Below are 22953 nucleotides of genomic sequence, written 5' to 3' on the forward strand. Positions count from 1 at the left end.
AACAAAGACATAATCACTCTGCTCCTTTTTGCTGGACAGAAAAGTCATACACAAGTCTATATCAACAGTAAATGCACAGAAGACTGCCTATTTGAAGCACACCTCTCAACTGTCAGATTTTCGCCTCATACTTTTTGGTCTGCTCCTCATAAAATATGTGGTTTTCTGACAAATCAGTAAGGACTGAAGTCACTAAATAATGGCATTCGTTTAAGACTTTATAACCTTCATAAAATGCATGCAAACACACATCCTGTTACTCTGGCAACTTTCCAAGTTTATAAGAGCAATATTTAACATCTATTCCTATTTTTGGGTCTTTGCCCCCCTATTATTTCAGGTTGTGTCCAGATTTCTTGCACTAAGAGGTTTAGAGGTATGATTTGAAGATCCCAACTGCCAAGACTAAGAATTTTACACCAGAACCATCCTGACAAGTCTCTGGAATGCCAGTGCTTCCTTCTGCACAAAGGAGCTTTCAACCACTATCAGAAGCAACAGTGATTATTATAAATGTAAGCTAAATCAAGACCTTGATGCCAAAGGTCATGGAAAAATAAAAGTCCTCTATAGTGTCTATGATGCAGATATCAAGCTGGCAGAGGTGGAAAACATGCAATTCATTCTTAAACAAAACAATGACCTCTCCAAATGGCCTGAAGACACAGAGAATAAAGCTTCTACCCACAATCAAATTAACCTGAGGATATTTAAACTGCTGCAGGGACAGCAGGGCTAAGATCTATAAGTGTTCCTCTGAAAGAAGCTTCCTTTAGTGCTAGGCCAGGAGTTTTCCTTACCCTCTTTACAAAGTGACTACTTCACAGGCCAATTTCTCTCCCCACCAACTCTAACCTCCCGAAAAGACCATTACTGCAAGTTCCTCATATTTCAAGATAAGGAACAAATCCTGAGAGGTATGTGATCTAATGGGATTATATCTTCTACAGAAATCTCTAAATAGGCCCTGCAGTCTGAGGTACCATTGGATGCATTAAACAGCAGCTCGCACTGTATACCCTGAAAGTGTCATTTATAGTTTAATTTTTATTTCCTGCATAAACAGGTACATCACAGCACAGCTTACCCTTAAGCTGGGAAGATATACCACTGCATTTGCATGTTTTTTCATATGCGATACTCTGTGTGTACATTTCTTTTTTTTTTCTCAACATTTTTTTTTTTTATTTTTCAAATACATTTGAATGAATTCCATAGTATTTATACATAATATCTTAAATAACTATGTACACTATTTACATTAGCCTGACACTATAACAGATCTTAATGTATACAGCTACTTTATAAGTATGTCCAATCCATTATCAGAGTGTCTGATCAATTATTGTATAGTGTCAATCAACGATAAGACTTTTCCCCAAGGGTTGTTGATAAATGGCTTTGGATAAATTCTTAGTTCTTTATTTTAATTTGTTCACATTTAATAATACAAGAGCTTTAGTTAAATAAAATGATTCATTAAATAAAGCTTGTAGAAAGTTATTAATACCATTCCAAAATGGCTTAATTTTAACACAATCAAAGAAAATGTGGTTCCAATCTGCATTGTGTACTTGCTCACATCTCCAACATATTCCTTTTATGGAAAAACTAATTTTACTGACACTGTCTGGGGTTAAGAATGCTCTGTGCAAGCATTTCCAATTAAACACTTTCCAGTATTGTGTAAAGGATGTATATTTTATCGATAATAAGATATTTGTTTTAATATCTTCAGTTAACTGTATTGAGTGTCCCTTGGTTATATATTTCCAATGTGAGGTTTTAGGCGTTGTTTTACAGTTTATCAATATTCTGTAAAATGTTGTGGTAATATATCTGTCAATATTGTTTCCCATGTCAAAGTCATTATATATGATTTCATATATGTAATTCGTAAATTTAGGTATTTCTTTAAATTAATTGTTAATTATTCTACTTGAATCCTGCGAATATGACAGAATACTCTCTAAATTTAGCCAGTCCTGTTGTGGAATTTTGTATGTTGTTTTTATTACTTGCATATCTAAAACTTTTAATTCTTTGATACATTTTAGCCAACAAACAAATCCTTTCTGCTCCCAGGAATTAATCATTTCTCTATATATTTTATGTGGAAAGTTCTTTGTGACTATAAATGGTGTTAAAAAATAAAACCAGATTTTCAAATCGATATTTTGCATTAATAATTTTCCTAAATAAGTCTATGTAATAATTAACCATACGAGTTTTATTGGTTTAGTTATATTATATTGAATACTAATACATAAAAACAATTTGCCATGGCACATATCTGTTACATGAATTTTTTTTTGTAAATCACATTCATATATCGATATTACAATTAGTAATTCTTTCCAATTTGCAGAGTAATTTGGACTTCTCCATGCTGAGATTGTCTTAGATATTGATGTCTTTATATATATGTTTCTATATCAGGAAAGTTTAATCCTTCCTCTTTCCATGGTTTGATATGATGTATTAAAGCTATTCTGTTTCTTTTGGGAAACCATAAAAATGTTATTAGGCATGAATTTATTTCTTTACGTATATTCCTTTATAGTAACAGTTGTATTGCCAAGGCTATATATAGGATCTTGGGCAGTAAAACCATTTTTATTAACTGCAGTCTATCTTCAAATGTTAATATTATTTTGTTCCATTTTTCCACAGACATTTTAATTGTATTAATGATATTATTGTAGTTTTTTGAGACCAATTCATTATTATCCTTGCATAACTCAATTCCTAGATATTTTAAGGTAGATTTGTGTTTCCAGATGATGTGATCCCCTTAGTCTGCAGTTCTTTTTTTTTATTTAAAAATAAAAAAAATTGATTTTGATTTATTGAAATGGAATGCTGAAGTCATGTGAACTTTGTCAATTAATATATCTAATTATTCTAATGTCTCTTTTGTATTAGATGTTAGCAATATGTCATCCGCAAATAACATTACTTTAGAATTGTATTGTTCAAAAACATCTATTCCGTTGATTTTTATATCGTTACAAATTGAATCTGCCAATATTTTAATAGCCAGAGCAAACAGAAATCGGTGACATGGGACATCCTTGTTTACTGCCTTTTGCTATATGTATAGATTCAGAGGTAAAAGGACCTAACTTGACATACGCTAAATTGTTTATATATATATTCTTTAGGAGATGAACAAAGGGTGCAGGAAATTAAAATAGCTTTAGGATTTTGAATAAATAGTCCCAATTTAGAGAATCAAAGCCTTTCTCTATATCTAAGCCAATTATGAGTGTTTCTTTATTAACATAATCTATAAGAGAAATTATCCTTTTATTATTGTCATGTGTGTTTATATGATATATAAATCCAGTTTGATCATTATTTACTGTTTTGGATAGTGGTATTTTCATTCTGTTAGTTAATATTGTCATAAATATCTTATAGTCATTATTTAATAATGATACAGGTCTATAAGAGGTAGAGAGGTTTGGGGATCTGTTTTCCTGTAGGATTGGTATGTTTAAGGAATATCTCCAACAGGGTGGTATTAAAGCTTGTGACTGAATTTCTAATAGAGTTTTATGGAAGAGGGATAGTATCTTTGAAGGAAAAAAATATTTCCATAGTTATGCCATCTATATCTGGAACTTTATTATTTCTACCCTCTTTTATTGTACCTGTAATTTCTTTGTAGGATATGGGTGCTTGCAGATCTACTTTCAATTTTTCTGTTTTTTTTTTTATATTAGAACATTTTTCATCTAGATTTCCTTGATCGATATATATATTTTCTTTTTGGAAATGTTCCATACTTTGATTTCTATAGGCATCAAGAATGTCACCTATATCCGAGACAATTTTCCCATTCTTTTCATGGAAGATGCTTTTAATGTTATTAACTTTTGATTGTATTTTGATTCTTGTGGTTAAATGATGTAGATATTTGGGAGAAGTGGCCAAGGTATTAATTTTTAGTTTTTCTAGAGCTAAACTAGTGTTGTGTGTTAGAATTTAATTGTATTTCTTAATACTTCTACTTTCTTTTTCATCTCCAAATGATTTTGATTTTTTCAGCTTTTACTAACAAAAGTTTGGATTGGAGATCTAATAATTCAGAATCCCATTCGCTGATTTTTTTTTTTTACACCAAGTTAGGGTTTTACCATATATGTAAGCTTTTAATGAGTCCCATATCATTTTATTTATCTCTGTGGTATAATTAATATCTAAGAAGAACTGTAATTCAGATAATAACCACGGTTTGAACTCTAATTTTAGTTATATATGTTGGAATTCTGGAGTTAAAAACTAATGGTTTGTATCCATTTTGAAGTTTTAGTATCAATGAATTGTGGTCTGAAAAGGGGCAGGGAGTGATTGAGCAATTAATGATTTTGGAGTACAAGTCATGGGCAGCAAATATTTTATCTATTCTAGTTTGGGTACCAAATCTGTGACGTTGATGGGAAAACAACAAAGATTTATCTTCTTTAAATATGAAAGCATCGACAAGATGAAATTATTCTACCCACTTCTTTAAAGCAACAGATACATGCAGCGGTCTTTTATTTGTGGTTTCAGAAATATCAAATATATTTAAGAATTGTATACACGTTTTTCATTTTGAATTCGTGTAATGTTTGACAAAATATCACTCTTCAAATAAAAAAAAAAAAATATTTAAAGTAAAAAAAAAGAAATATCAAATATACAGTTAAAATCTCCTCCTAATATTAAGTTGCCTTTATAATTATTGGAAATTAAATCCAAGTGTTTTTTTTAACAGTTCCTGTTCCAATGGCTGCGAACCAGAACATATTGACTAGGGTCCATATTCTGTTATTATATTTAACTATTACTAATGACATAAGGCCTTCTTTATCTTCATAAAAATTATTTCTGGGTTAATCAAATTTGTTTTCCGTAAAATTGTTACCCCTTTTGTCTTTGTCTTACAAGTGGATTGCCCCAATATCATATATTCGGGTTCATATTATAACACCGAAAGCTGAAAACAGCGGTGTTACATCGACACATTCAGCGAACGCTGAAAATGTCGAAACCACAGAACAGCGATTTCTTTTCTATGGCAAGAAACCCCCCCCCAAAAAAAAACATCAAACACTTACACAAATACCCTAACCCTAACTATACCCCCCCCAAAACCAGTAAACAACTAAATACACATTCAAGTAACCAAAACATACATCTAACAAAAAAAAAAAAAACAGTAAACATTGTAAAACATATGCACTTACCTTAACCCGCACCCTAACCCTAAGGTCAGTAACTCTCGCACATTTATATAAACAGTTCCAAACAGACTTACCTTAACTCTAATCCTACCCCCCCAAAACAAAAGTAAACAGCTAAAAACACACACACAACTCAACCATGCATCCAATGCAAAATAAAAAAAACAGTAAACACTTTCCTATATATGCACTTACCTTAACCTGCACCCTAACCCTAAGGTTAGAAACTGTTGCACAATCACGCTCGGGAGCTATACTGGACAAGGGACCACACTACACACCAGAACAGGCAAAGTAACGAAGCGGTCAAGCAACTTCTTTCCCAGGGAAAGAATTCGCTGAAGAGCCGCTTCACTGTTTTGTCTGTATGCCCTACATGTGTCGACGAAAACGCATTCCACAAAATGTGTTTTCGTCGTTCTGATATGAACCTCATATGTTCCTTAGGATTCCATTTGTAATTGTAATTTGTTTTGAAATTAGTTTCTTGAAGGAAGACAATTTGTGCTTTGTTCAGTTTAAATATTTCAGTAGATTTGATCACTTGCTAGGATTGTTTACGTCATTGGTATTTAAAGATAATAAAGTTAAATCCATCTTAGGTTGTTTAGACTATGTATTTTTTGTTTTATTGTGACCATTAAACATTTTCCTCTGATAACTACAAAGTATATGTTTGAGCTTTTAAAAGAAATTATCAGTTTTATACTTCGAGTGTTAAAGTAATGTTTTGGTCAGGTGTACTAAAATGTTTTTGTGAAATAACAAATTTAAATTAATAAATGTTAACAAAACTAAGATCCGCACTAGCCATGGAATGAAAATCATCCCTAATCTGATGGATAAACCTAAGTCCATCAAATTATCATTCATACCTTGACAATCCAGAACATCTGAGCTCCATAAATTGAATTATCATATGGAGAATATTTGTAATAGGAATAAGCAATATTTATATTATTTTGAACAGATACAGTACTATTGTAGATTAGACATAATTCTAATACAACATAAATGTCTACTTATTGTATAAGCAATTAATATTTACATGAAAGATAGATGACAAGCAATTCAATCATAGTAAAGTAGGATGCATCATATATAAAACCTCAGTAAAAAATTATAGCAGACAGATATTTAACATATTCACTCTTACTGATGAAGTCTTTCAAAACGTATTACTTAATATAACTAGATGGTAATAATATTTACACCCAATGTTTATAATACAGTGTATTTCACTGGATACATCAGAAGTAAAAACAACAAATTCACTTACTGTGATTAATGATTAAACGTTCCCTTTCCATATTCATAGATTGCCATTTTATGGCATATACTGAAAGTTTTTAGATTTAAATGGCAACATTCTATTTTGTATAATTAGCAATGGTTAAATTGAGTGATTATTGTCAATTTAATACTATTTGTTCAGAATGCGATTGTTACATTCTGTGACATTCCTAGTTCAGGCTTCTACTGTTTCCCTTTAACTATGTCAGCTTGATGTCATGTATAAAAAAAAAGAAGTTATGTACCTACCATAACGTTCCATGTTAGTTGTCCTTCATCTCGCCTTCCTTCTTACTGGAAGGGTTTGGATCCGACTCGGCCACTTTCTATAGCTCGAGAGCTCTTTACTGGCTCGAGGCTACCCCTTTTCCCAGAATGCCCAGCGTCAGCTACCCATATCTCATTTGAGATAGCTTACACTAGACAATCATAATCACAGAAGATAATCTATTATTATTAAACCTGGATATACAGTAAATTGTAATGGTTTGCTTGGGAAGCAACTAAGAAAACAAGTTAGCCAGTGAAACCACTGAAAAACTCCTCTCAATTCTCGAGGAAGGGGGAAGGAGGGAGGGACGCAAGAAGGAAGGCGAGAGGAAGGGGGAAGGAGTGAGGAACACAAGAAGGAAGGCGAGATGAAGGACAACTAACACGGAACGTTATGGTAGGTACATAACTTATTTATGTTAAGTTGTCCAATCTCGCCTTCGTTCTTGCTGGATGGGACAGCATCTCTCTAGCACCTCAATCCTGGGTGGCTCATTGGAACAGACTCTTCAGAACCGTGGAATCAAAGGAAGCCCTGCCCCGGGGGACCACATCTACTTTGTAATGAGAAATAAATGTATGAGGATCTGCCCAAGTAGCTGCTGCACAAATTGAATCTATCGGCAATCTAGATTGAAAAGCTACCGAAGTAGCTAATGACCTGATTCAATGATCTTTGGGTCTTGCTGGAAGATCTTTTTGTCGCAAATGGTAAGTATAGGCAATGGTGTCTGATAACCATTTTTATAAGGTTACTTTAGAAACTGGAAGGCCTTGTTTGTTGTTAGCAAATAAAAGGAACAACTGATCTGATTTTCTCAGCTCTTTAGTTCTATGGAGATAGAAACATAGTTGTCTATGCACATCCAATTGGTGTAATCTGTGTATTCTGCCTTGTTGGAATGATTAGGGAAAAAGACAGGAAGTTCAATGGATTGATTCAAATTGTGTTCTGAACAAACTTTAGGTAGAAAAGATGGGTTGGTTCTCAGAGAAACTCTGTCTTTGTGAAAAAACAGGTATGGAGGGCGAACACAGAGGACATGGAGTTCTGAAACACGTCTGGCAGAAGTAATAGCAACCAGGAAGAGAGTTTTCAGAGAGAGAAATTTCAAAGAACATGATGCTGGTGGTTCAAAGGGTGGCAGTATCAAGGAGGTCAGAACCAAATTGAGATCCCAAGGTGGAAGAGGCTCTCTCACTGGGGGTCTAAGTAGAAATGTACTTCTCATGAAGGCCTTACAGAGTTTGTGAGACATTATGCTTGAGTTAAAAACTCCAATGTGAAAATGTGAAATGGCAGCTAGTCGTACTCTGATGGCAGCAGCAGCTGCATCAGATTCAAACAGTTTTGCTATGAAATCCAAAATTTCGTGTACTGGAGCTGTAAAAGGATCTAAATTCCTGGATTCTGCCCAGTAAGAGAATCTTTTTCATTTGCTAGCATAAACTTTCCTTGTAGTGGTCTTATGGGAGGAAACAACAATATCACGCACTGCTGGGGAAATATTGGGGAGCCTGGCTAAGATTGGAAGTGGAGTAACCAAGCTGTGAGCTTGAGAGATTGGAGGGATTGGTGTAACCCCCGCCTGACTGATGAATCAAGAGGTCCGGCACTGGGTCCAGAACCCAAGGATGGGCTAGAAGATGGGGGTGAAGGAACGGAAACCAAATCTGTCAAGGCCAATAGGGGGCAATGAGGATCATCTTACAACCCAACAATTTTGTTTTCTGAATGACTTCTGGAATTAGGGGGAAGGGGGGAAAAGCATAAAGGAGTCCCTGAGGCCAATCGTGGAATACAGCGCCCCTGGGTGTCTGACCTGAAGGAGGAACAAGGGAGAAGTAGCTGCTGTATTTATTGTTGAGGGGAGAGACAAAGAGATCGCAGCAAGGCTGGCCCCATTTGCAGAAAATAAGATCCACAATTTTTTGTTTCAGAGACCACTTGTGCAGCATGAGGATAGCCCTGCTGAGCCTGTCCGCTATTACATTGGATTTCCCAGGGATATGCACTGCTGTCAGAAAACGTTGGGAGGAAATTGCCCATTGCCACAGTCTGAGGGCCTCTCGGCACAAGGGGTAAGACCTGGCTCCACCCTGTTTGTTGATGTACCAAACCACCGACATGTTGTCCATCTGTATTGCAATAGTCCCGGCAAGGAGAGAGTCTTGAAGAGCTTGCAATGCTAGAAGCACCGCTCTCATATCCAGGACGTTGATGTGCAAGTGGTACTCATGAGGTTGCCACGTGCCTTGGACTGTCTTCCCTAGATAATGCCCCCCCACCCCATCAGGGAAGCGTCCGTGGTCACTGTGGCAACCGGATGGGATTCCATGAAAGGTCTGTCCTGAGTCACTAGTGGGGAGACCATCCACCAGGAAAGGTGTCTTTTGCAAAATTCCATAATCAGCATCATGTGAGACATGGGTAATTCCTGGAACGACCACTGTGTGGAAAAGAAGCCACTGAAGGATTCTCATGTGAAAGCGTGCTAAGGGAACTAGAAGAATGGCTACTGCCATGGACCCTAGAGCTTGAAGGTCATATTTGACTTGAATTCTTTTGCTCCTCAGGTGAAGTGACACCTGTTGTCGAATAATGGAAACTCTTTCCTGAGGCAATTTTACAATAATTTTTCTTGTGTCTAGCTCTGCTCTTATGTTTGTAATAGATTAACAGGGCAACAAGGCAGACTTTTCGAAGTTTATTGTGATACCTAGTTGAGCACAGGATGTGATGGTGTAATCTCGTGCCTCTATAAGTTGTTACCTGGTGGTAGCAGTGAGGAGCCAGTCGTCTAGATAATGAAACACCTGGAATCCTAGACGTCTCAGGTGAGCCGCAACTACTGCCATGAATTTGGTGAACACCCTGGGGGCTGTGGTGAGACCAAAGGGCAGAGCTCTGAATTGGTAACGACTGGCCCCTAGCCAGAAGCGTAGAAATCTCCTGGACTGTCTGTCCATTTTTATATGATAGTACACGTCCTGAAGATCTATGGAGCACATGCAATTGTCCTGACCCAGGAAGGAGAGAATGGACTGTAGTGTTACCATTCGGGACTTTTCTTTTTGTACAGATTTGTTTAATCTGCTGAGATCCAGAATTGGTCTCCAGTCCCCTGTCTTTTTGGGCACTAAAAAGAATCTTGAGTAAGCTCCGGATCCTACTTGGTCTGCAGGGACTTCCTGGATGGCTCTTTTTTCTAGCAATCTTGAAACTTCTGTGACTGTCTGATCCCATAGATTGGGTGGAACATCTGGGATGAATTTTCTTGAAACAAGAGGGGGTTGATGGAAGGGAATTTTGTAACCTCCTGATACAATGGATAGTACCCATTTGTCTTTTGTAATATTTTGCCAGGCGACTGGGTACAATGAAAGCCTTCCCCTGACTGCCTCCAGAGTTGAGTAATCGGGCATCCCTTCAGGGATGTTGATAGGGTTTGGAAGAGAACACATTTCTGTCACCCTGATTTTACGGACCCCCTCTGCCACGAAGGTGGCGTCTGTCATTGTTATTGTTCCCCCCTTGCCCCTGGGGGAAAAATCACCACGTGCGTCAGGCAAGGGTCCCTGGGATTTTCGAAACCACATCTTTCCACCCTTCTGACCCTTTGGGTATGGTCTGGTAGGAGTGGAAAAATGGACTCCCACATCAGAGAGCATCTTGCCTTCCTGTTGGCACCTGGTAAGCATGTCTTTCACCTGAGGCCCAAAGAGAGAGGAGCCATCAAAGGGGGTACTGGTGAAGGACGCTCTGAAAGGTTCCGCAAACTTGACACAGCCGCAGCCAAAAATGTCTCCTAAGATCCACTCCTGTTCCTGCAGCTCTGCTCGCTCCACCAGCTGTGTATGAAATAAGCCTCATGGAGGAGTTGACTACAGAATTTAAAGTCACCAGCTGGGTAGCTACCTTGGCTGAAGCTCTCTCAGCTGTGGGATCTTATTGGGCATCTCCAAGCTCTTTTAGGAGATTCCTCTGAAGTCTAGTAAAATGGGAAAGATAGTTCAGGGACCTAAGGGAGAAGGTCGCTGATGAAAACATTTGCTTCCAATATCTGTCCATCATACGAGACTCTTTATTCGGTGGATGGAAAGATAAGGAGGTTTCAGCTAACTCTCTCCTTGCGGCTGCTGCTACCACCATGGCATCAACTGGGACACCTTTAGCCAGAAATTGTTTGTCTTGGGGAGCTGTGATAAATTTATTAGGTCTCCTCGGGACAGGTTTGTTGAAGTCTGGAGCTGACCAAGCTTTTCGAGACACTACGGACATGAGTGGATCAAAAGACGGAGACGTCCAGGAGGTGGAAGGTCGGGAACCAAATGCATCGAGGTATACAGACTCGTCCTCGGAGGGGGCTAGGAAGTCCAGCTACGCCTCTCCCCAAGAATCTCGAGGATGTCCGAAAAGGAAACATCTTCAGAGGGGGACCTTGGGGACCCCTCCGATTCATCCAGGTCTGTATCTGAGGTGACGGGAGTCTTGGTGCTTACTCTTACACTTTTTCTTCTGGGAAGCCTGCGCAGAATGCTCTGGGGGAGGTTTCGGAAGAAGAGGGTTCACCCAATGGGGTGTCCTGGGGCATAGGTTCCCTACTCTTTGGGGCTGGAGCAGGAGCAGAGGTTGGCACAGGCACCGAACGGAAAGGAGCCAATGGGACCGATAGTGGGGCCGTCTGTGGGGACAGCACTCTCCGCATGACCTCGAAAGCGTCACGGTCTCGGCACAAAGAGGGCTCCAGCTCCGAAGAGACAGGAATCCCACTCTGCGCTGGGGGCGATGGTTTTGAGGCCGATGTGAGAGCCAAGCTCAACTAAGCTGATGCTCCGAGAGGGAGAGTGGGGTCCAACAAGGGTGCGATGCCACTTCCCCCCTCGGAGTCGACAAGAGAGCTTAGACGCTCAGATACCTCCATGGAAGGAAGAACAGAGGTAATCAGAGCCAACATCAGAGCCGAAGAGGATTTCATCGGAGCTGAAGAAACCACCATCAGAACATCCATGGACTCCGGCTCCGAACAAAGCATAGTCGGAGGAGGAATCAATATCGAAGTGGATGGAGCCGAGGCCTGTTGAGGCAGGCTCAAAAGGAATTTTGCAAGGGCCTGAGACTACAGCAACCTACTGACCACTCTCTCCATGTCCTGATCTGATAACCTTGAGGATCGAGAGGAGTGGGAAGATAAGCGATGATTGGCTGTGCTCTGAAGTAAGGGTGATTGTGGCACTGAGCAAATCGGCTCAAATGAAAGAGACTAGCTCGTTTGTGGCTCCGAGACAGCTCTGAGGTAACAGTTGGAGCTGACTGAGGAGTAGTCTTGTCTGTGCCAGAGGGCAACGACTCACTTGGTCTGTCAAGCTCACAGGTCAGTTCCGAACATGGAGCCAACGGCTTGACTGACTTCAAAGATTTCACTGGCTGAGATGCTTTAGCCAGAAAATCCTGTTTCAACAATCCACGGAGGATCAGCTGGTTTTTCTGCTCCTGCAGGACCCGTGGACTAAAGGCATGACAAATAGAGCAAGAGTCCGGCAGGTGCACAGCCCCCAAGCAGTACACACAACTAGTGTGGTCATCTGTCAGAGACATATTCTGACAGCATGAGTCACACTTTTTAAACCCTGAGGTTTTAACTTCCTTGGACATTTTGAGAAAAAAGGAAGGAAGTACCACAAAAAGACACTACAATAATAAAAAAAATATATTGATAAAAACCTTAAAGGAGAGCCTCTAACTTAAACAGCTGTCCTTAAAGGGGGGGGGGGGAGAACTCTCTAACTTAAACAAGTTCAGGGAACAACAGAAGGCCTAACGACTAAGGGGTGACTGCCAACACAGCACAAAAATGCAACAAAGGACAAGAGAAGGGGTTTACGACTAAATAAACTTACAAACTACTATAAACAGAGAAAAAATATTAACTTTTCAAGTAAATTATTTAACTTTAAACAGAGAAAAAAGTTATACTAAGCCTGAGCCAGTATTGACGCAACCTCGCAGCTAAAGCAGCAAATGAGATCTGGGTAGCTGACTCCTGGCATTCTGGGATAAGGGGTAGCCTCAGGCCAGTAAAAAGCTCTCGAGCTATAGAAAGTGGCCAAGTTGGAGCCGAGGATTGGCTTCGAACCCATCCAGCAAGAACGAAGGTGAGACTGGACAACTTAACATCATTAGTTACCTTGGTAACAGCTTAAGTACTATGTATGGTTAAGATGGGTTACAAAACCACAATTCAAGTTAAAGCAGTTATATGACTTGTTATGCACATTTACTTATATGAGAAAATCATCATGCTTCCCCTTGATGTTCAAAATAGTGTATGTCATTTATGACGAGTTAAAACAGTGATGTTATTATACACACACCCATGTTATTAAATCCTGTCTTTAATATCTAAATTCAGCAGACTGCTTCATCTTATATGACGATTATATATTTTATGTCTAGATTTACTAAAATCATACATTACACACAACTATTGTGTGTTTTTTTTTTTTTGGCTGTTACTTATTTGAGAGACCACAAGGTGTAATGCTTATTATTAGCTCCTTCCAAGAATGTTTATACAGTCCATACAGTATTTTTCCATCTTTACATACACACATATCAGTACTTCAAGCAGGGCAACAATGCCCATCCAGTTTTGCCAGAATACTATTCACTAGTTCATGAGGTGTGTTTCCAGGCTGTTCTTAAAATATCAAAACCGATATTGTCCTGTTCCATTTTACCAGCCTGTTCCATGCAGGGGCCACTCTGCCGGTGAACCACTCAACACACCTTCCACTCCCACAGATATTTCCATGAAGGAAATCTGATGACTCTCTAGCACTTCCTAGCAACCCCAAACACCCCTAGAATCAGCTATCCCCATATGCCCAACATGTCTGAGCAAGCTCATCTCCCAGACCACTGCAAAGGATACTGCACAAGACCAAGTGCTCTTAGTTTTTCACAATAACTCAGACTTCCACTCTAATGTACATCCTTAATGTGTTTGGACCAAAATACATTTTAAATATCTTAAGTATTTAACTGCGGTACCACCTTTATCATTCTTATAAGAAAAGCGCAGTCCGGGTCTGAACTATCTGCAAACAGCTAAAGTTAACTTTGAGTATGTGTCTACCTGTTTGAGCCAATATTCATTTTCCCCTGGTGAGCACTCTGCTTTGGCTTGTAAGCAGCAGCCCCCCCCCTACACACACACACACACACACACACACACACACACACACACACACACACACACACACACACACACACACATACACTCATCTTCCACTTTCTCTCTCATTCCCTTCTGTTAGCAGATAGTATCCATAATCTGATCAATACTGTGTGTTTGTTAATTTAAACTGAGACCACAGTGGCCTACTGATACAAGGTTATCCTGTTTTTCCACCTGAAAATGGTTAAGAAATGACTTACAGTTTCAGAGCAGTCCTTGGTCAATTGTGGTTGTTTCTCAAACACTAACTTGTTTTTGCTTTGGCTCATTAGCAGCAGTACAAAGAAGTGCCTGCTCACACCCTTGTTCTCCCCTCCCCCTTCCCTGTTTATTACCTTAAGATAATCCCAAAGTTAATAAATATTACCTGTGGCAGGCACCATTTTTTAAAACTACAATCACCTTTGTTACCATCATATGTTCATTCATCAATTAACTCTGTTACCTGATTGTTTCCAGCCCCCTCATAAGAGCAACTAACAGGGTCTCTACCCGCTTCGCTCCCCACCCTGCCCCCTATTCCCACCCGCCCCCAGTGGTCCCACCTTTATTACACTTACAAACCCATCCCATCTTTCCAGTAGCCAACCACAGCGCTAACCCAACACTACCTCCTCCACCTTCCCACTACTATCACACCTCCTCAACTAACATGTACAAGCATACCTTACCTATGCTCACTGCATGCACTCTCCTTGCATATCTTGCATCTTACCAAAGCTCTATCATTCCCGCATTCAACCACTACCACTGTACTACTACTCACACCACCACTCATGTCTCACCCTCAGCTCCCCTCCCACCAACTCAAGAACCATCCCTATGCACCCCCCACATATTTTACCAACTATATTACTCAAACATAAAGCATCCCTACAACTTAACATAGTAACCCTCCCACCATACCTATTACCCAAAGAGCACAATCATAAAGTTTCCCTTATAAACAAACACATTCAAAAACTGAGAAAACTAATAACCTCATGCATATCAAAACTAGCCATAAGTGGAGATATCCACCCTAACCCTGGCCCTACCGTCTCCAACCCCAATCCTCATAATCAGACTAGAAACCACACCTTCTCCCATATTACAGACAATAGAAAGCCAAATGACTTCCTTCTACTAAGCCTAAATATTAGAAGTATATCCAACAAAGTCCATGAACTCCATGTCACCATAGACTTGTACTCCCCAGATATAGTCATCCTGACAGAAACCTGGCTAAAACCTCACATTACCAGTGAGCAAATACTCCCTACAGGTTATGGCATACTAAGAGTAGACCGGCTAAACAAGAAAGGAGGCGGTGTAGCTATAATATTTAAACAGCATCTAAACAGCCAGATCTTAAAATCATCAGCTCCACAAATAGGCAATGAAGAAATAATATATACCAACCTCAAAATAAACCAAAACAAAACCATCAACATAATTGGATGCTACTTCTCACCTGGCCAAAACATCCCTCCACTAGAAAGCCTCCTCAGCTGGTCTACCCACCATCTCCCCCAAGAAACTATCATTTTAGGTGATTTCAATATTTACTGGCAATCCTGTTCTGGCAACCATCCAACCAATCATGTAAACCTTCATGGCTTCACCCAACTAGTCCAGTTACCAACCAGGATAAATAAAAACTCCAGCAAGCACACTACTCCGGATTGGATACTAGTCAGTAAGAGCCCCCAGTCATATATAACAGGCTGCTTATCAGATAGCCTCAGTGATCACTCCCCAACATTCGTACTGAAAAAATACCTATACGAAGCTAAAACCTTAACCCACTCACATTCATCTCATCCCTCAAAGAATGTAACTGGCATCCTCTAAAGTACCTCAGTCTTGATGACGCAGTTGAATTTTTTAATACTACCTTCCTGAGCATCCTTAATTACCATGCCTCCATAAGACTTTCCAGAATCAAAGCACAACCCTCCCCATGGCTACAGAAAACCACTAAGTCATAAATGAAAAACAGGGATAAAGCCTGGGAGCACTGGCGCAAAACAAAGACCCCCTCAACTAGACAGAAATTCCTAGAACTATGCAATAGTCAAAAAGCTAATAAAACAGGACAAATTCCAATACTACCAGTCTGCCCTAGACTCCTCCGAACACAGCCCCAAACAATTCTGGTCCTCCATAAACTCCATCCTCCACCCAGGTAAAGTCAGTACCCCTCCTCCTAACATCCCTCACTCCTCAGAAAATATTGCTACCTCATTCAACAAACACTTCACACAAACCATACTATCACTAGCTAAACAACACAACCCCCCTCCCCTCCAACCCACACCTTCAACTACTAATCTCCCCACTGCCTTCTCTTTTCTCCTGTACCTACCTCCAACATAAAAAAACTCTTAACTAAACTTAAACCCATCAAATTAGCAGCAGACAACCTCCCAAGTGAATACCTACAAATCGCAGCTGATGCTCAGGCCTACCCAGTATCCATCTTGATTAACCGATCTCTGTCAGAAAGTTATGTTCCCACACTATGGAAAGTATCACATATAATTCCCCTCCACAAAGGCGGACCCTCCACAGAACTAACCAATTACAGAGCCATAGCTATTCTCTCTCCACTCTCCAAAATACTAGAGAGATACATACACTCTCAGGTCTCAGACTACCTCCTTACTCACAACCTCCTTTCCAATACTCAGCATGGTTTCTGACCAAACCATAGCACCACCACTGCCTTACTCCCCTTTACTAACACTATCCTTCAGCATAAAAACAATGGCTATCTCTCCTCTGCTACTTTCCTAGACCTATCTAAAGCATTTGACATGGTCCCACACAAACAACTTATCTCGGTCCTCAATAACCTATCCTATGCACAATCAGTCACCAACTGGTTTCAGAGTTACCTGTCTGACCATCAACAATCCGTTGTATGGCAGAATGACATATCTCCCCAACTACCTGTCTTCATAGGGGTTCCCCAAGGATCCATCCTTGGACCCCTACTCTTCTCTGTTTTCACAAATAATCTAGCCTCTGCCACCATACATGGCACACTCATTCAATTTGCAGATGACTCGACCATCATCTGCTCAGCCCAGTCCCTACCCAAACTGCAAAAAGCCACACAGGAAGCCTTTTCCTCTGTTGAAACTTGGTTATCTGATGCCCAATTAATACTCAACCCAAACAAAACTAAACTACTCATCTTCCAATCCATCAAACATACTCAAAACAATTCTCACTTTAACAGCACAGCAAAAGACAACACCACTATATACCCAACTGAACACACCAAATTGCTAGGAGTGGAAATAGACAATAAACTAAAATTTGACATTCACATATCCATGACCATAAAAAAGTCCACAAAAAACTAGGAGCATTATACAGAAATAAGCATCTTCTCACCAAAGCAGCAAAGATTTCAATAGCAAATTCCCACCTTATCTCCACCCTACTTTATGCCTCTCCAATATATACCAACCTAAGGCAATGCGATCTAAACAAGCTAGAGACCTGCTACAACAAAATTGCCAAATTCGCCATAGGGGCATCCTACCGTAGTCACCACTGTCTCTCACTTGCTGAACTGGGCTGGCTAGAACTCCCTCACCTCCTTCAATGGTATCAACTCTCACTAGCCCACAAACTAGTAAACCATCCACTAAATGTCCCATCCCTCCAGAATCTACTCCAACCCTATCGCACCACCAGACCACTAAGATCCAGCAACAAAAATCACTTGCAGATCACTAAAGCCAATAACTCTGCTGGTGAAGCACTATTTTCTTGCACCATAGCCAAATTATGGAACTCCTCCCACCCACAATTACCTCCATACCATCATGCACCCACTTCAAAACTTTACTAAAAGCGCACCTAAAAACATGCTGGCTATGCCCTTGCAACTCCCACTCTAATATCACCCACCCCATCCAACCACTACCTTTCTTTCCACTCCACTAACTACCTTGATTATAGCAAGCTCAGATGCTCATAAGCCTAGTACTTATACAGCAGGAACTTCTTATTTTAACATTTGTTAATGTCTGTTATGTACTTCACAGATAAAGATTCTAGTTGTCTACTGATGTACTATGTTCTTCATCTGTAAATATGTTGTAAGTAATTGCTATGTAAATTGTTAATCTCTATGTAATCCAATGCAACTACTGTCTGTTTATTTTAACTGTGGAGCTTTTCTCCCCGGGCCTCTGCTGAAAATGGATCTATGTCCAGTCGGACACTCCCGGTCAACAAATATAAATAAATAAAATATAAACCTGCACTTTTTATTTATATTTTTTTTTATCAAGAATCAACTTAATGAGCTAAACGAAGTGTTGGGAGACCATCAATATGTGTACATGTGGTTTAAAACAGCCCCTTTATTTTATGTATGTATATATATATATATATATATATATATATATATATATATGGTTCTCCTTCACAAGATCGAATTACTGAAAGCTCGAAGCTCATAAGATAGAGTTCAAAATCTCGAGTTTCAATAACTCGAAATTGTGAACGGGAAGTGTAAAAAATTAGATTATGGGTTTTACTTACCTTTTTGCAGGGGGCTGGATCTCCCTGTACTGTTCCTTAATGTGCAGGTTTCATGACCGCACTTCAGCGGAGGAATGGAAAGTGTCCCGTTGAGCGCTTATACATATAGCGCATACTGGTACATTTCCATCTCCTTTGCTGTAGTGCGATCTCAGAGTTGGTATATGTAAGTAGGGGGGTGTGGGGGGTGCAGCCCCCTCTGCAAAAACATTAGAAATAGTGTTTTTAATTTTCCTTTTGTGCCTCTTCACAATTTCGAGTATATGAATATTCGGGATTTTGGGCTCTGGCTTATGAGTTTTGATTACTCATATATTCGATCTTGTGAAGGGGAAATATACACACATATATATATATATGTATATATATATATATATATATATATATATATATATATTTTTTTTTTTTAAACCAAAAACTTCATTGCCGAGAATCATCTCGTAGGCTCCTCAGAGCCATTAAGCATCAGCGTCACTCTGTCTTCGTTATCATAGCAACCTGGGAGCGTCCGTTTCTGTTAGTGTGTCTGTGTACTGCATACCAGAGGCTCGCAATGCCACTTCACTGCAACTTCAAGCCTAAATTCCCTCCCTTTCAGCGAGGGAGCAGCCAGGAAAAGAACGGAGAGCAAACAGATAAAAAAAAAAAAAAAAAAAAACTCCCAACAAGCTGCAACAATAAGAGAGAACACATTCTTCCAAGCCTTGCCACCTCTCACTCAGCAGACGTATAAACAAACTATTCTCTTTCAAAATATCCCAACTTACAATTTTATCCACCCCTTTCCCCTGGATGCAGACTAAAACACCAAAAGTCTCTTCCTAATACACAAGCATCAGTAAACCTCAATCACAAGCCACAACCTACAGCTTCGCGGAGACAAAAACCATGGCATACAACTGCATCCACACACAGCATGTCAGGCTTGATCAAACAGCACTCGAAGCTATGATACCTGCCATAATTGATATTAACTATGTTTAGACAGAATAATAATGACATTTGTACTAGCTGCCAGACACAGCTGTATCCACGCACACCATATCAGGATTGATCAAACAGCACACGTAGCTGTGATACCTGCCATAATTGATATTAACTATATTTAGACAGAATAATGATGACATTTGTACTAAGAGCTTGTTACTATTATTTAACCAGGATATACATGACATTTCTAAATCATGCTTTAACTGAAGAAGGCATTAGTCTCCATGACAGCATTTTTTTTCAAAACATTCTACAGTTACTGCTATTATATATGATGTTAATTTGTTACATTTGAGTCTGAACTCTGATGAATGGTACCTTGTTGAATTAGTTAATTACTTAAATTATAAGTAAAATCAATGAAAAATGAACAAGATAGTATTCAATGAGTTCAAGTAGGGGAATAGAAACTTCTATGTTTGTATTATATGTTGCTTTGTTTGGCTTGTATATAATGTAAATAGTAACCCATGTTGACCTACCTTTGTGAAGAATTATTGGGCTCTTTGAACATTCTGAATAAATCATTACTGTTTTTCAGTTGTTTAAGAAACCCTCCTTTTATTAAAATAAAAACAGATGACAAAAGATGTACCATATCAGTTGATACTTTGAGAGATGTAGTTTTTGGGGACAGCTATTGTGGAATCAGTTTTTTGTTTCTTCTTTCTAGCATCAGTCCAAGGATTTGTTTCTTTTATTCTTTTAAGAGTAGGGGCCATCCATTCCATTTCTCCTGGGATGGACACTATGTTGTTGTTTTTGATGAATATAGTAGCTTCTTCTAAGTCATTAAAGGTTCTCATCTCATTGGCAAAAATGTATTTTTCTCTTGGCTGGAAAGGCCAGCTGTGCTTTAATGGTGTTTTGTTTCAACAGTTTTATTATTGGCCAGACTTTTTTCCTTTGTTCTAGCATTCTGGAAGAATAATCACTGTCAAACCTTGTCAGGCTTTGACTGAATTTTAAGGGTGATTTTTCTCCAAGCAGATTTTAATATTAGTTCCTTGTCCAGAAATGAAAAGTTTTATAACTATGGATCTAGGTGGAGTATTTGTTGAGTTAGAAGCAGGTTTCCTCAGTGCTCTATGTGCCCTTTCAATTCCAAATGAAAGTCCCTCTTTCAAGTCTAAAAATTCTGGAATCCAGGTTGTTAAAAATTAAATGTCTTCTCCTTCAGTGTTTTCAGGCAGACCAAAGATCCTTATATTGTTTCTCCTTTCCCTGTTTTCTAAGTCATCTATTTTGTTAAGCAGCCATGTATTCTGTTTAAGCAGAAATTCTTTTTGGAATTCTTCCTCTTTGAATCTCCCTTCAATGTCATTTGGAGAAGTCTCTATATTTGTTATTTTTGTATGGTGTTGCTGTAATAGTTCCTTAAGAGTATCAGTCTGTTTTTGAGAATTTAATTTGAGGTTTTCTAAGTCATTTTTAAAAGCCATCCATCTTTAGAGACAGTTCCTGTAAGGTAGATGTCATCAATTGCAGTTCTTTTTTCAAAGCAGCATCTGGATGAGAATTCCTTGAGTTGTTCATATTCAGTGACTCAATATATCTCCAAGTTACTTGACAGAAAAATTTTTGTACATCTCCACCAAAATTGATATTTATGTAGTTTATCTAGAGATTTCTGACTTTTTAAACTTGAAAATAATAAAATTTTCCTATATTATTATACTAGTTTATGGTGATCAAAATTCACTGCTCTCAGATGACCATTTAGGCTCTGCCCCGTGTGTACATTTCTTGATGTATTTATTTGTATATGGAGGTTATGTTTTAGGCAACTGTTTCTGCCTCAAGGCTGTTAGGCATTGGATTCAAACCCAAGTGTGTGAAGAGAAAGTACCAAAAACTGAGAAGTCAAGTGCAGCAGCACAGACTTCAGCTGTTGCCTATGGAGGGGAAGAGTTGTGTGGATCACTTGTTTTTAGATGTCAAACGTGGTGGGAAGTATCCTCCAGATAAGAGACTACAGACTGCCGCTTCACTGTTACCTACTAGGTAATTTAGTCACATTGACTAATGTTGCCAACAATGGGCACAAATATTTGACAGTGCTAAGGACGTTACAGACATTGATTTCTCCAAACTAACTCCACGGACCCATGCTAACACAGAGGTGTATGAACCCATAGTGGTCAGTGTGTGTTTTTCATAAATCCCAGCAGGTCTTAGTAAGTAAGGTACTGGCTGGTCAGTGTCCAGATGCCCAGACCGGGTACCCAATACAGATCTACTGAGTGAAAGATGAATGTAAAACCAGTTATTCTGCCATGAACTCAGGACTGCTGCAATGAATATAGGTTCACTAACAGGATACAGCGTATCATGTCATCCACTTCTGTTTATCAAGGAGAAAAGGCAAAAGTCTCTTGGCCTGGGATCCAGAATCTACCACACATGAGGACAGACTAGAACTGGCATGGGAACTGTGGTCAGAAATCTTCTGAATGCAGTGACAGATACAATCAAAATCAGTGACAGACTCCAGTGTAAGGGCAGAACGATCTTTATACTTCAGCCTAATGCTGCAGAGCAGTGATGATAGGATCATATGACATTACTAGGCTATCGACCCAGAGGTCATTTTAAGCCTAGCTGTTTCATCCCAATGAATACCAAAGAAATGCTTGTTAATACTCGTCACTCATTAGACCCATTATAGAGTACAACGCCCCTTTTGGTATGTACCTCACAAGACCTCTACAACAACTGCAAAGGCTGCAGAAATACCTCACAAAGAGCATTACTGGCCTCAAACAGATGCCCTACACAGACAAAAAACTCCAGCTTTACTCCGTCACATATCGCGTACTCAGAGGAGATATCACTGCCTAACATATAAAGCTATGACAAACCCACAGCTGTTGGACATGCTCCACTTAAAGAGATCCAAATCCCTCTGAGCTACATGATCTAGGGACCTAAACTTTGTCACCACAATAAACAGAACATGATGGAGGGATAGATTCCTGTCCTGGAGACTTCCCATACTCTGGAACAAACTACCTGTCTATATCAAACAAAGCTCCTCATTAGCACTCTAAGAAAAATCTTGATGACTGGATGGGAAATAGGACATTCACCCCAGGGTTTACCTCTGTGGCTCTGCTCTACAAGGGCACAGGAAAATAATTTTCTTGGGTGGCGAAGGCCAGGGTACCTTTTTGGCTAGGCTTATATAGGCCCTAGGGCCAATAGCCTAGTACCTACCTATGAATACCCAAGACTGCATTTAGAGATGGCTGCCCAAGTCCACAATGGTTGTGGGGCCTATCCCCTGTAAGAATTTACAGTGCCCCATCCACTCATCCAGGTGATCTGTTTTACATGAACTGGTAGCCTGTTCCAAAGACGCAGCAATTACTGGGAGATAA

General features: G+C 39.3%; 1 protein-coding gene across 1 annotated transcript in view; it reads right to left on the reverse strand.

Annotated features, from left to right (window-relative positions):
- EXOSC8 (exosome component 8) overlaps positions 1 to 22953 on the reverse strand; it is a 533341-nt gene that overhangs the window by 278432 nt on the left and 231956 nt on the right. The gene's annotated exons all lie outside the window — the stretch shown is intronic.

Source organism: Protopterus annectens, chromosome 5.part1 (assembly GCF_019279795.1).
Source record: "Protopterus annectens isolate FY-2018-M chromosome 5.part1, PAN1.0, whole genome shotgun sequence".
Lineage (NCBI taxonomy): Eukaryota > Metazoa > Chordata > Ceratodontiformes > Protopteridae > Protopterus > Protopterus annectens.